Source organism: Talpa occidentalis, unplaced genomic scaffold, assembly GCF_014898055.3.
Source record: "Talpa occidentalis isolate TD23 unplaced genomic scaffold, MPIMG_talOcc4v2.1 talOcc4.8, whole genome shotgun sequence".
NCBI classification, from domain to species: domain Eukaryota; kingdom Metazoa; phylum Chordata; class Mammalia; order Eulipotyphla; family Talpidae; genus Talpa; species Talpa occidentalis.
In genome coordinates, this window is record NW_023605194.1 from 81818343 (window position 1) to 81832733 (window position 14391).

The window sequence follows — 14391 nt, forward strand, 5'->3', positions numbered from 1 at the left end:
CACAATTATTTTTGTCTACATATTTGTCCCCCCACAAATACTTTCATTATTACTAATGTAATTTCACTCCTGCATTTTTTTTTAAATTTTCATAAGGGTTATTCTTATTTCCTTCAGATACCAACTGTGTGTATTAAGTACTATAGGACATTTTTCTTCCTTCAATCTATAATGTTATTTTAACACTGCCTACAATTCTAAGTTGAATCTCAATACCTTTGCTGAAGTCTCTGTGTAGGTACTAAAGCCCAAGGCACTAGGTCTTGGAGCCCAAGTCTTGCAGGGTAGCTGCAAAAATATTTAGCTCATGATCCAAAGCTATGGTTTTCAGTTCTTTATTTTCTTCTGAAATATGGGAATTTCCTTTTATTTTGTGACTCCAGGCATACAATTCAACAGACATTTTTTGTTATATTTCATCTAGCATTATGTTTTGTGAGCATTACAGCACAGCCTATTCTTTCACATTACAGGCACTGCAATTCTCAGTAATACGATCTCTGTGAGGCTAAACAGTTAGAACAAGGACATTGAAATGATAGCTGCATATAAAACAATATTGGAAGATATAACATAAATTTCTTGAAAAATCCCTTAAAATTTTCCCTAAGATATTAATATTAGGAATTAGTATTATGACTTCAGAATGATTATAATTACACTCTAAATCTTGTCCCACAATCCTCCATTCATCCATAACTTTATCAAGAAAACATGATAAAGTAAATTTGTATATCATGACCAACAAAATGGAACCTGTTGCATTGGTCTGTCCCAATCACATATGCATTCACAGGAAAAGTCTTACTCTCAAGGAAACCTAACACACATCACATTCTTTCAACTCAGCTTTAGCTCAGCCTACCCTAGAAAAAAAGACCTGCTGGTCTCATAATGAAATTCCTCACTTCCTACTCAATCATGTGCACCCTATTGCTACTTCTAATGTTGTTTAAAACTCATTTTCAAAAAATCCCTCCAGAAGAGTACTGCTGGTGATGCACTGTGCCACTCCAATGCATAGTTTTCCCTTAAATAATGAACATCAATCTGTCTATGAAATATTATTTTGTCATTTGACACATTCCATTGGCTTTAAGGAAAAAAAAATACAGGCAAAAGTATGCTTTTTATTTTTTTCTTTAATTTTTTGATATCTGATATCTTAAGTTTTTTTCCAAATGTTTGAATCAAAGTTATTATTTTCTTGTAGCTTTTGTTTAAATGATTTATTTATTTGTTTATACAAGCACTGGGTACAGTCAGAAGCACGGGAGGGTGAGAGAATTCACCAGAGCCAGAGTGGGGAACAGAACAGGCAGACCGACGAAATACACTGCTGAGGGGAGCAGCACAGCAGGAGAGGTCTGCGCACCATGTGGGACCCTTGCCCAGCGACTGGGGATCGAACTGGTGTTGCAGAGGCTGCAGGCAGCTTTGCAACCCATCGCTCAATCTCCTGTGCCACCAGGGGAGGCCCTTTATTGTAGCTTTAGTTGATATCTCCCTGACTATATCTCTTCCTAAGGATATTAGTCATGTTATAGTGAAATGACTATTATTGGATCTTGTCAATTAATTTATTGGTTTGTTTTTATTTCCATTAATGTGTAGAATTTCTTCAAATGTTTTATATATTAATCAATTTGAATTGTTTGTCTCACAAAATACATATACATTTTTTTTTTTATGTTGACCGAGCTGACATGACTGATTATATGAAAGCATAAAGTCAATTGTTATGTGGATAGAAAGTAATGGGGCCTTAACCCTGCTTTTGGCTATTACTTGTTGTTTGTTTTCCACTTTTGATAAAATGAGTCAATCTTACCACAAAAGCAATTTCTTTCACACCATACTCTGGGCTAACTTTTATCAAATATGAGTGAAATCAGAGCACCCTTTTATTGTTTTGATAAAATGAGTCAATCTTACCACAAGAGCAATTTCTTTTACACCATACTCTGAGCTAACTTTTATCAAATATGAGTGAAATCAGAGTACCCTTTTATTGTTCACACTCTTTTAGAATGTTTTCAGAGTTTATGAACAAATTTACCTACAGACTTCTTTCCATATGCTTAAATCCCTTTCTTTCCCCCACCTTTATTGAGATAAAATTGTCATTTAACATTGCGTATGTGTAAAGTATACAATGTGGTGATTTGATATGAACATATTGTGAAATGATCACCATGAGATAAAGTTAGTTAACACATCTATCACCTCATGTAGTTAACTTTTTAAAATTTTTGCATGGTGAAAGCTTTTAAGATATAGTGTCTTAGCAACTTTAAAGGATACAATATAGTAATGTCAACTATAGTCACCATATTGTACTAAAAATTTCAGAACTTATTCATCTTATAACTTGGATGTTTGTATCCTTTGTTCAATAAATTGCTATACTGATTTATCAAATATCACATTCATTTCCTAAAAGAATAAAGTAGTTCAGAAAATCATAGTGATATGATTATCAGATTAAATTATTTCGAATGTATAAAAGAAAAGTTTATGACTATATATGATTTTTATATTATATTTTTAAGAGTCTGATAAAATTATTTTACAAGGTCATTTTTGACTCTATTTTTCTTATGTTTTTTGGGAGACAGATTTGTTATAATTTAATATCAACCCAAGTATCAATGACATAGTACATTCTCATGAAAACAACTATGGTAGCATTTTTAGAGAAAAACAGTGCCTTAATTCACATCTGTCATCAATTAATTGCTTTATCTTAGTATGTAGATAAACTTTTAATTATCTCAAATATCCTGACTGAAAATAAATTCTAGAAATTATCTAAATAATTTTTTCTGGTATTAATATCTTTATAATCACCCAACATATAAAGTAGAGAAATAGTCTCATTAATTGCTATAATTCACATTTGAAATTTTAAATCAACCTGACCCTGTTATCACACAGAGTACAACCTTTAAGCCTAAATGTATAGTTCATCTTTTATTGCTGAATTATTGCATAAAACAAATGTTTCTAGATCATAAAAAAGGGCACATCTTAAGAACTATAATTATTCCCAATTTATCTACATAGACAATTCATTAAATACTTTTGAAATTTGTTTTTTAAAAAAACATCCATTTCTAAATAATGTGTTTGCAATAGTATTCTTAATGTCAATTCTAAGAAATAACCAAAACTTGAGGACCACCAGGTTTTGAATTTGGAAATGACCCCTAAAATTCTATTACTTTGTTAGATACTTTACACTACTATTAAGTTAGATGATTTAAGGAAGATTTTAAACATCATTTAGAAGGGGCCAAATTCATTAATTAAATAATTACTGCACATTAAAAAAAAACTGATCAGAGAAGTCAAACATAAAGCTAACACTCATCTCATTTAAAATGACACCATAAAAAAAAACAAACTTTCTAATCCATCTTTTGGGTGAAAAACTGACCCTTAGAGAGACCTTGTACATTTCCAAGATCACATAGGTAATTTAAGGACTAATCTGGAAGTTGGAAATCGTACTTGGACAGACTGATGTCAATATGATGATCTTAATCACACCATGTTATGGGACTCTTGAAATTATTGTATTGGGGTAATCATTTAAAATGATATGTAATTAAGAACAATAGTCACTGTGTTAGGAAAGTACATGAAAACTGGAAAGACAACACTAGGTTGGAATTCTGATGGTGTGAAAAACAGACTAAGCCACATTCCCCCCTGAACTTACTTTTTTCACTTTTGCTTATATAAAAATAAGTCTACATATCAATCTGTTCTTGGCTTGCATCAGTTACCTCACAAGATTGAGAGCATGATACTTCACAAGATTCTCTAGCATGCTACAGAAATAACAATAAGTTTAATTAACAAAGTCTGGCATGTTTCAATTAAGTAATCTCATATATTTCCATGCTATGTAGATGAAAAAGACTTTCCTGCTAAATTTACACTGTCCCTCCTGTCAAAATGTTCAGCCTCTCAAAATCCTTTGAACCAACGTTTTACACTTCCTTCTCAAAACATGGCTTCTTCCTTGTTAGTCACAAACTTCACTCATCATTTTTATACAAGAATGGCTTAAAATGATTTGATTTTAAAATGTTATTTTAAACCATTCATTCACAAAACAATAATTAAATTACAAAACATAAAACAAAGCAATAACATATATCAGTATCTTCCCTTAAAATCCAAACACCTTACTGTGGCTTACAAGACTTTGTCATCTGAGAATACTTTCTGCCTCACCAACCACATCAACCATAACAGAGAAGCCAAATCTTTGAGTTATCTGTTATTTGAACACATCAATCTTATTTTCATCTAAGGCCTTTTGTTCATGTTGTTCAAAATTATTGAATATCAGTTATTTCTAGTATTTTAGTTCTTCCTTTGTCCTTGTGTGGTTTTAGTTTAACTCAGACAGGTATTCCTGAATCTAGGCAGAAATGTTCCCTTTTACTTTCCTTCATATTTTCTCCTCTCCCTTCTCCCACCCCTGTTCTGCTTTTGATCTGACCAAAACTTGAAATTTCTTAATTATTTTTTAAGCTCTTTGGTCCAGATAGGAGATAAAACCCACTTCCTCAGAGTTAAAAAAAAAAAAAAAAGTATCAATTCCCTATACCCCTTGTATTCTGCATTTTGATCTAATTTCAGCTACTTGCATGAATTCACTTTGAATCAAGTGATCTAGTGACTGTTGGGGCAATGGGAAATACCACTGGAAGTGTAGCAGAAGCAGCACAACATTAGTTGTTTTTGGATTGGTGGTCTTGCAGGGCCAGTCAGAGGATTCTGTCCTCTGCCCCAGAAGCAGTGAGCTCAGAACTTTTTTCAGTGTGTTCATGCTGACTGTATAGTGTCTTTTTTAATTCTTATTTGATTTTATGAATTCAATTGTCCAGATTTCTCAGAAAATCTTTAAATTCTCCGACATCTATATACATTTTCCATATGAGAGAGGTTTCAGTTGTTTATTCATAGATATCACCACAAACACTCTCTCTTCCAATTCAATTTTATATATTCAGACAAATTATTTAAATAAAGTCATCTTCCTCATTTATATGGTTTTCACACATTTTAAATGTTTCATTCTATGTCTACTAAGGCATGAAGAAGATATTCATATACACATTTATTCATATTTGTATATTACAAGCTCATTCAATATAAGCGTTGGTATATTTGATAAATCACTGAATTTAAGAGGACTTTTATTTTATTTCCATACCTTTAACTTGTGAGGTATAGAAACTTAAGATTCTAAACTGAGCCTTAATTCTCTTTAAATTGAAGAAATTGTTAGTTTATCCCAACTAATACTTAACATGATTGATACTTATGATGACAATTTTAAAGCAGTACAGGACAGTTTAGTAATTTCTAAGAAATTCACCTAAAAATTTAGCTTTTTCACTTTTGCAACATAGTTAAGCAATTACCAGTCAATATCATCAAGCTAAAGTGGGACTTAGCTTGGCAGAAATAGTATAATGTTCTGGTATATCTGTTATGTTTTTAATATTTATCATTAAAATTATTGAAATGAACACAGATAAACATTAAAAACAAAGTAGCTATACCAAAAGGGAAATTAAAAACTAGATGGGATTTTAATTTGATTTTAACCATATTTCTAGACCATTGCTTTTATAACAGATGGCTTCTATCTAATGTCTAAAATTCCTTCGCATATAAAATTTAACAACCAATTTGTATATTGTGATGCCACTCTTTAATTCACAGAAGATTGCTGCTGTCACCAAAATATTTAATATTTTTATTATGTATAACATTAAAATACATTATTTATTATAACCTATGCTTTCATTTTCCAGATGCATTTATCCCTAAATAAATCAAGATTTTAATGTGTGCAACATGGTCTGAAAAACATAAAACAAGACCTATACAGTTGGTTTTGTTTCAAATATCTAACCTATTAGTATAAATAAGCCCTAGAGCAATGTAGCTAATTTTTCTGACCCTCATCTTCAAAAGTATATGTGATATCTACTTAACAAAGCTGAAATCAGTTGAAACTTAGTGAGATTATGTATGCAAAATATTTCATGAAGTTTCTGGTGTAGATTAACATTTAGTACATTATAATAATCTGAAATGAAATATACATTCACTATTAATTTTCTCTCTCTAACTCTTCCCAAATACAAGTGTGCTTTTGACCAACTCAGTGAAATAAGTATTTTTTTTAACCCATTTGATATTTAGAACAGGAAAAAAAGCTATAGCATTAAAAGTTTAAGTGTTATTTCAGATTATATAACTCTAGGAAAAGAGTTAGTTTATATATGAAGTTTAAGGTAAATCTTCCATCTTTGCCTGGGAAAGAAACAGATTACCACTGCTCAGATAGATACAGAAGAGAAGATGAAGTCAAATTACATGGTGCTTTAGAAAAAGCTATACAAACAGAAATGGTCTTATAAACTGGAGATCTGTCTCTGAGGTTAGTAATAGAATATATGCTTCTCTACAAAGTAACTACTCAATAATTGATCTGGTGAAGTATAAATACATCAGCAGAATTGGTGGGAAATACACAGTTTCTCCATTACAGAAAAATAAACAGAACACATATGAATTCTGAATTTCAGATAAGTAGCATATTTTTGTTTTTAGTCTAACTATGCCTGCAAATGCTTTTGTGACATACAGGTACTAAAAGAAGGGGTTCGTTATTTGAAGTTTAAATTTAACTAGATAGACTATTTTTGTGTGGCAACACTACAGGGGAACACATTACCCCCAAAGGAATATGAAATTCATAATTCTTAAGATATATATTAATTATGAACTTATGTTCTAGTTTACATTTTCAATCATTGGGGTCAATGTCAGATGTCCCAGGGTGTGTCTCCCTAGAAAGTTGAAGGGAATAAGAAGTAGTATATCTATGAATGATTCTTTGTTTAATTATCTGTCTCCTAAGAAGACAAGAATAAACTCCCTTCCCTATAACTGAAGGTAAAGATAGCCTTATTACCTCAGACTAGGGTTTCCCAAGTTTATTTCCCTATGCAAAAATACTGCAAAATCCCTTTCTAAATTGGATCTAAATATAAAAGTTTCTTTTTCCTCTCTTTTCCTCTAAAAATGCTAGCCCCTTTCTGAAAACTATATTATATCACTGTAATTATCAGAAGTTGCATATTGTATGGCCCTCTTTGTGCCTAAAAGTAAATTTGTCATTTTATTTATCTCTTTCCTATTGATTTATTGAGCCAGTCAAAGGTATCAAAGAAGGAGGAGATCCCTCCAAAATTTCCCTAGCACAATCAGTTTTCTTTTGTGAAAACAAAAGAATTATATATAATTCTATTATATAAATCATCTCTTCCTCAAGATATTGATTTATTTTGTGTTGAAATAGATTAAATTTATTTGTAATATCTGTATATGGTCACAGAATGTCTTCATGTGCTTCAGTATGTTTACACTTTAACCATGAAGAAAAAACATAAAGAACTGAATATGAACCTCTGGTTGCTAGTTTTCTGAAAAGATTTACATAGGCTGAAGAAATGAAATAAAAAGTTGCACATTCATATTGAACTCTCCCTAAACATTATTCAATTTCATATATTTGGACCTCATGCCTGGAACTTTACATAATTCAGAAAAAAATCAGAAATGCTTGTAGAAATTAGCCACAAATTATATCACAAAGATGCAATATTTAACTGTAAATGTTTATTTATTTCTCTTAGTAATTATTTGGTGTCCTATTTCATATAATCTTTCAGATATTGATGGATTTTGACCTTTAATTTTCAACACTGGATTTGTATTTAGTCTCAATGGATGTTATCTGTCCATCTATAAATTAAGGGATAGATGTATATACTTTAGAATATACCACAAAACAATGATATGCTTTAAAAAAAATTCTAAGTCCAACATGCATTTTGTCTTCTTTAATCTGAACTAAGGATTGGCAAACTCTTCCTAAACAGTCCAGATAGCAAATATTTTAGGTTCTGGAGGTCACATGGCCTCTCTAGTAACTATGCAACTCATCCATTAAAGCAGAAGAGCAGGCAGACAATACGAACATGAATGGTGGAGGCAGTATTCCAAAAAAAAAATTATTTGAAAACAACAGAAGACTGGTTTTGGCTGCTGAGTGCAGTTTTTTAATTCAAGTATTTCCAAAAATAATTTCAGTAAAAAGAACTTAGGTATATTTTTAGGTGGCAGGTGTTTCATTTTCTTTCATATTTCTCTCTCTAAATGTTTTTTTTTTTTAACCACCTTTTGTTTCTTATCCACTTTAGACACAAACTCTTGCCACTCTGAGCCTGTGTATGATGCATACCAATCCTTTTATGAGAAATCAGTCTGTTGTAAGAAAGTAAAACAAACCAACAAGCTTATTTAGTAATAGAGTAAATCAAACTAATAAAAATACACAGTCATATGACATTTCTCATGTATCACTATGGAGAAAATGTGATCGTTTTTAACTTTTATAGAAAACCAAGACTTCCACTTATTCTCCTGGGTGATTTCAATTTTCTTTACATCCAGTAAAGATACAACAACAAAGAATAACTGTAACAAATCAATCTCTAAGTGTATTCAGAATTCATCATCAGGTAATCTCTGCCTTTACTATTTGGATTTCAAGTTCTACAGTCTGTTCTTCACAAATGTCTTCACTTTTCTAAGTCTCAGTGTATGTTCAGTATAATTTGTCACACACATTTCCTCTTCCCCCTCTTTCTGTTCCTTCCCCTTCTCTTTTTCTCTCTCCCCACCCCTCACTCTCTCTCACTTTTCATATATTATGCATAGATTCCCAGAGGTCAGTGGAGCTTACTTATCATCAAGTGTTACCTGACTATAATTTAATCAGGAAAGATCTTCAACCGAGAAAAGGAATTATGTCTCACCTTCATGACCAAGGGTCATTTGCAGAGTGTGTTTCTCCTGGGCCAGGGCATATGGGAGTCTTAGTGAATCAGGCAAGAGGATAGTCAAAGGTTAGGTCACTTTTGGTGACATTTTGGGGCTGATTCCTAAGTCTATTTGTTTCTCTCTCTAGTGGGCAAGTCTTCAGACAGAACGCTGCAGTGTGGGGCCTGTTGTCACAATCAGCAGAGAATCTCTTGTCTTCTCATTGTTGTCAAATAGTTTAATCAGGTTTTTAATTTCCACATAAATGTCTCAACATGGGAGTTTACAGATAAGATGATGTCTGCCTGACAGAAAACAGGTTCCACAGGGCAAAACTCACCATGTGTGTTTAACACCTCAAACCAATGGGAATTTTGACTTTTGCCCATGAAACTACGTGTGTGTTTGTCAGTACCAGGCTTACACCAGCAGGGGGACCTGGGGTGGTGGTCGCTTCCACCCAAAGATGAGTCACTTCCGCCCAAAGAGGAAGCTGATGCAACAGTAACCGGATGTAGCAAATCCACGTAAAGCGCATGCGCAGGCTTTCCGATACATATAGCCCCTCCCCTCGAATAAAGAGAGTTCCTGCTTCCAGCCAAGAGAGTGCATGCGTTTTTTCATCCCCAGCCCCTCTGCCGTGTTCCTGAACCCCGTTGGCCTGCAGGCAGGACCGGCAGTGGCGCCCGAACGTGGGGCACGAGTACGAGGGATCCTCTGAGGGATCCTCCGATCAATCAGTAAGGTAAGGATTAGGTAAGTGATCGGCATCATGGGCAATACCATGTCCAAGGGCCAACTTGTTAGAGCCCTACAACTTCTGCTTAAACATTATGGAACTCCCATTAAGGTTCAGACCCTTAATGATCTAGTCTCAGTCCTCGCAAATACCAGCAAATGGTTCTTTCAGCAGGACACCGTCTCAGTAAGAAACTGGGAAAAGGTCAAAGCAGACTTCCTTCTTTACAGGGACCTTTATGGACCCCAAACTGTCCCCCCCCGTATTTTTTCTGTGTGGCAGCTAGTCCATGATGCCCTTAGTGATGGGGGAGCAGCTGCTTATGAACTAGTGGCTGAGGTATTGCACTCTGCAGCTCAGTCCGAAAGCAAAAAGCCTGCCACATACTTGGCCGCAGCAAGCTCAGCCATAGAAACCCCCCCTTCTCAATCCTCAAATCCGGGGAGAGATTCCTCTTCAGACGAGGGGAATGTGGAGGACAATACAGACTATCTACCTCCCTATGATAGACCACCCCCATCAACCAAAAATCGGCGGCATCCCTCCCCCACCACTCTCCCCTCTGCCCCTCCACTCAACTCCCATGGCTCTGACCCAGACCTTCCTGGGCTTATACAGTCCCTAACTTCTGTTCTTTCAAGATTTGTACCCTCCAACTCTGAAAATTCTTGGGAATCCCTTCTGGCCTGCCCGGTCTCAGTTGTTCAAAATGATCAGGGACAGCAGGTCCGGCAACATTCGGCACTGCCTTTCCAAGACCTCAAGCTCTTAAAAGAATCTATCAGAGACTATGGACTTCAGAGCCCTTTTGTTCACCAAATGTTAGACACCTTTGAAACCTTTATCATGACACCCAATGACTGGAAGGACACTTACCGCGCGGTTTTGAGCCCAGGGGATTATCTTTTGTGCAAGGGTCAGTTTACAGAACTCTGTGACCAGTATGCTCAAACCAATATTCAAAGAGGTTTTCCCCAACAAACTAAAGAAATGTTAACCGGGGAGGGTCCCAATTGTAGTACTAATCAGCAACAATGTTTATATAATCCTGCTGTTTTTGCACAAGTAGCCTTGGCAGCAAAATCAGCTTGGAAGGCACTGGGATCCAGGGGACAGCCTCACCAATCCCTTACAAAAATCCTCCAGGGCCCCTCAGAGCCATTTGCTGACTTTGTAGCTCGCCTTCTAACAGCAGCCTCTAGAATTATGGATGAGGGCGAGCCTACCTCTATACTAGTCAAACAATTGGTATTTGAAAATGCTAACAAATGGTGCCAGGAGGCCATTCGCCCATGGAAGGATAAACAGGATATTTCTGGGTACATACGCTTGTGTAAGGATATTGACGGGGCTACCGTTACAGGCACCATCATGGCGGCAGCTCTGCAGCCATCAGCCCAGCACCCCCCCTCCTTTGCAACATGATTCATTGGACAATAGTTAATAATCCCCCTTTCCTTCTGCAAGTTTCCAGAAAGGGGGGTATTCTCCTGTCACTCTTGTCTACCAATTCCACCACTGGACTTCCTTCTATAGTGTTTTTCAATCTATCGTTCAACAATCAATCCTCCCTCAATTGTAGCTGTCACCTTTCCTCTTGTTGGTCCAGAACCCTCAGCAATTCCTTTGTTGTCATGCATTTCCCTAAGGTCATTATTATGCCTGTCAATGTGTCTGAGTCTACTTCTCAGGTAATCATCTGAAATCGACAAGCCGGTCCGGCATTGGTTGTTGGCGCCTTGATCTCCGTCTTCTCGACTCTGGCAGCTGCAGCCGCAGTGGTCGGCAGCCTAGATCTATCCAACTTCGTACTCAACGCAGATACCAACAACCATCTCCAGTTGGACTACTCCAGAGTCTCCAGCACCTTTCTCACACAAAATTCCATCAACAACCATCTCGCAGTCGGACTACTCCAGAGTCTCCAGCACCTTTCTCACACAAAATTCCATCAACAACCATCTCGCAGTCGGACTACTCCAGTTGAATCCACAAGTTTCCTTAATACAGGAAGAAATTGACTTACTGACTTTAACTGTTCATGTTCCTTGTATTCCTACCTATGCCTTCATGTGTGTTACACTTGCCATCCTTTTCAACTATTCCTTTCAAGTTCATACCCTTAATGCCTACCTGCGCGGCCCGTGGAACCAAACCTTTCTCAATTTTACTGCACAATTGGCTAATCAAATTCTAACCATTGACAACATCCGTGCTTCAGTACAAAATCCTTGGGGGAAGCAATATCACTGCTAGGTACAATCCTCTTCTGCCTGGAAATCATTTTCTACATCCTGTGGTGCCAGTGGAATAGACGTGGTGCCAGTGGAATAGATGAAAAATCTGCAAGTAGCTCTCCAAAACGTGCGCTATTCTCCATTACAGCCCACTGAAAATCCCAGGGTGTGGATAAACACTGCCCTTGACCACCTGTAGGCCAGTGACGGGTAAGATGGTGGTGTACCCGTAGCAACCTAAGACAGCTCCACTATCTTACCTAGGATCCTGGTAGTGGGTGGCTATGACGGGTAAGCATGTGAGTACGACTGCCACAACCTAAGACAGGCCCAGTGTGTGTCCCCCCCCATCAATAAAGTAAAAACGGGGGAGATGTCAGTACCAGGCTTACACCAGCAGGGGGACCTGGGGTGGTGGTCGCTTCCGCCCAAAGATGAGTCACTTCCGCCCAAAGCGGAAGCTGATGCAACAGTAACCGGATGTAGCAAATCCACGTAAAGCGCATGCTCAGGCTTTCCGATACATATAGCCCCTCCCCTCGAATAAAGAGAGTTCCTGCTTCCAGCCAAGAGATTGCATGCGTTTTTTCATCCCCAGCCCCTCTGCCGTGTTCCTGAACCCCGTCGGCCTGCAGGCAGGACCGGCATATGTTAAGTTCAGGCAGTTTTTAAACCATCCTAAAGCAGACACATAGAAAGTTCATCCAACCCCTTTATGCCTGATTTCTCAAATATCCCTGACATATCAAATTTCTGATTAGTCGTCTAGTCTATTACCCCAATCACACAGCAATTTTAAGGCAGCTGAGTTCTAGGTGACATTTATTTGCCACCTAGGACTCTACTGCTACCCATCCTTCTGGGCATGGGTGGGGATTTTGATGTTTGGTTCCAAAGATAGTCAGATCCTCTGGCACTGAAGTTGCCAGCTTTCAGTCCAACTCCACCCTAATAGAGGGTGTTGACTAAGCAAGGGAATTAAGAGTAGAAGCAGCCCTGGGTAAAAAAACAAAAAAAAAAAAAAACAACAGAAACAAAACAAAACAGAACAGACTTCCAATATTCTTATTCAGTAATGTTTTCCATAATAACCACTTTTCACTTAGTGAGATAACTTTCGTTCATTTTCAGAGTCATAAAATATTTTACCAGTTATATTGTTATAGGGAAAGTATATTTGTTGAGCTATTTTTCCACTGTCTCAAAATCTCTGTTTCCAAAGACTATTTTTAATACCTTAGAATGTGCCAGGCACAGGGCTACATTCAATTTATTTAGATTATAACTAACCTTTAAAGCAACTATGACATAAATATTATTATCCTTATTTTTCTAATAAGATGAGATTCAAATAATTTAGCTTGTCAAAGAACAAGCAAAATTATAATTTATACTATATGAATTATATTTGAATTCATACACAAGAAATAAATCCAAACACTTCTTCTTAAATGTAAGAAGTATGAGAAACATACCATGCCTATACATTATTTAGAAAAGAATGGAATACACATTAATATACTTCTGATACTTAAAAAAAAACTATTTGTAGATATTAAAATAATTAGAAACTATTTTCTGGTATGTTTACATTAAATTATTCAATTTTTTAAAGAAAGTGACTTATATTTCATCAGTTTTTTTTTTTATTGTTCTCAATCCCCTTCCTTTTTTTTTTTTTTTTGGTCCAATTCAACCTATACAATAGTAATAGTACTTGTTAAATGGATAGATGAGTTTATATTAAGCTATCATTTTAGCCAAGTGTTAAAATTAATCAGAACAAGTATTTCAATAAAGCATGTGGGGTCAAACAAAATTAAAAAAAAAAAATTTGGAAAGTAAAGGACCATGATTAAGGCAGAAAGTTTAAATGTGATGATTAGAGAGTTCAATGTCAGGCCTCCCTGGTGGTGCAGTGGTTGAGCGCTGGGCTGTGAAGCTGCCTGCAGCCTCTGCAGTGCAGGTTTGATCCCCGGCTGCCGGCGAGGGTCCCACATGGCGCGCAGACCCCTCCTCCTGCTTGCTGCTCCCCTCAGCAATGTATTTCATCAGTCTGCCTTTTCTGTTCCCCACTCTGGCTCTGGTGAATTCTTTCACCCTCTCGCACTTCTGACTGCACCCAGTGCTTATATAAATAAACAAATAAATAAATAAATATCTTTTTTTTTTTAAAAAAGAAAGTTCAATGTCAAAGCTGCTATATGAATATAGTAGCTCAAGCTAATTTTGCATTTATCAACTATAAATAATAAAAATGATGATTTAGAAATTAAACTTTTTCTTTTTTTTAATGAGGTATTGTTGGCTTACATTGCTGTTTGCATTTTGGAAGCATGGGATTCACCCTATCGGTGCTGTTACCCTCTTTCTCCCACCACCCAAATCACCTATGGCCCAACATCATAGTGCATTATTCACCCTCCCTCCCCACCTTGTGCTTTTCCCTACTCTTCACTCTCCCAGCACCTGCAAGACTCTCTCAGTTCTATG

General features: G+C 36.1%; 1 long non-coding RNA gene across 7 annotated transcripts in view; it reads right to left on the reverse strand.

Annotated features, from left to right (window-relative positions):
- LOC119234138 (uncharacterized) overlaps positions 1-9412 on the reverse strand; it is a 326611-nt gene extending 317199 nt beyond the window's left edge. For all 7 annotated transcript variants that reach the window (XR_008549921.1, XR_008549917.1, XR_008549918.1 and 4 more), the window contains exon 1: positions 8919-9412. This is a non-coding gene — a long non-coding RNA (uncharacterized LOC119234138). The remainder of the gene's footprint in view (positions 1-8918) is intronic.
- Positions 9413-14391: the final 4979 nt, after the last annotated feature.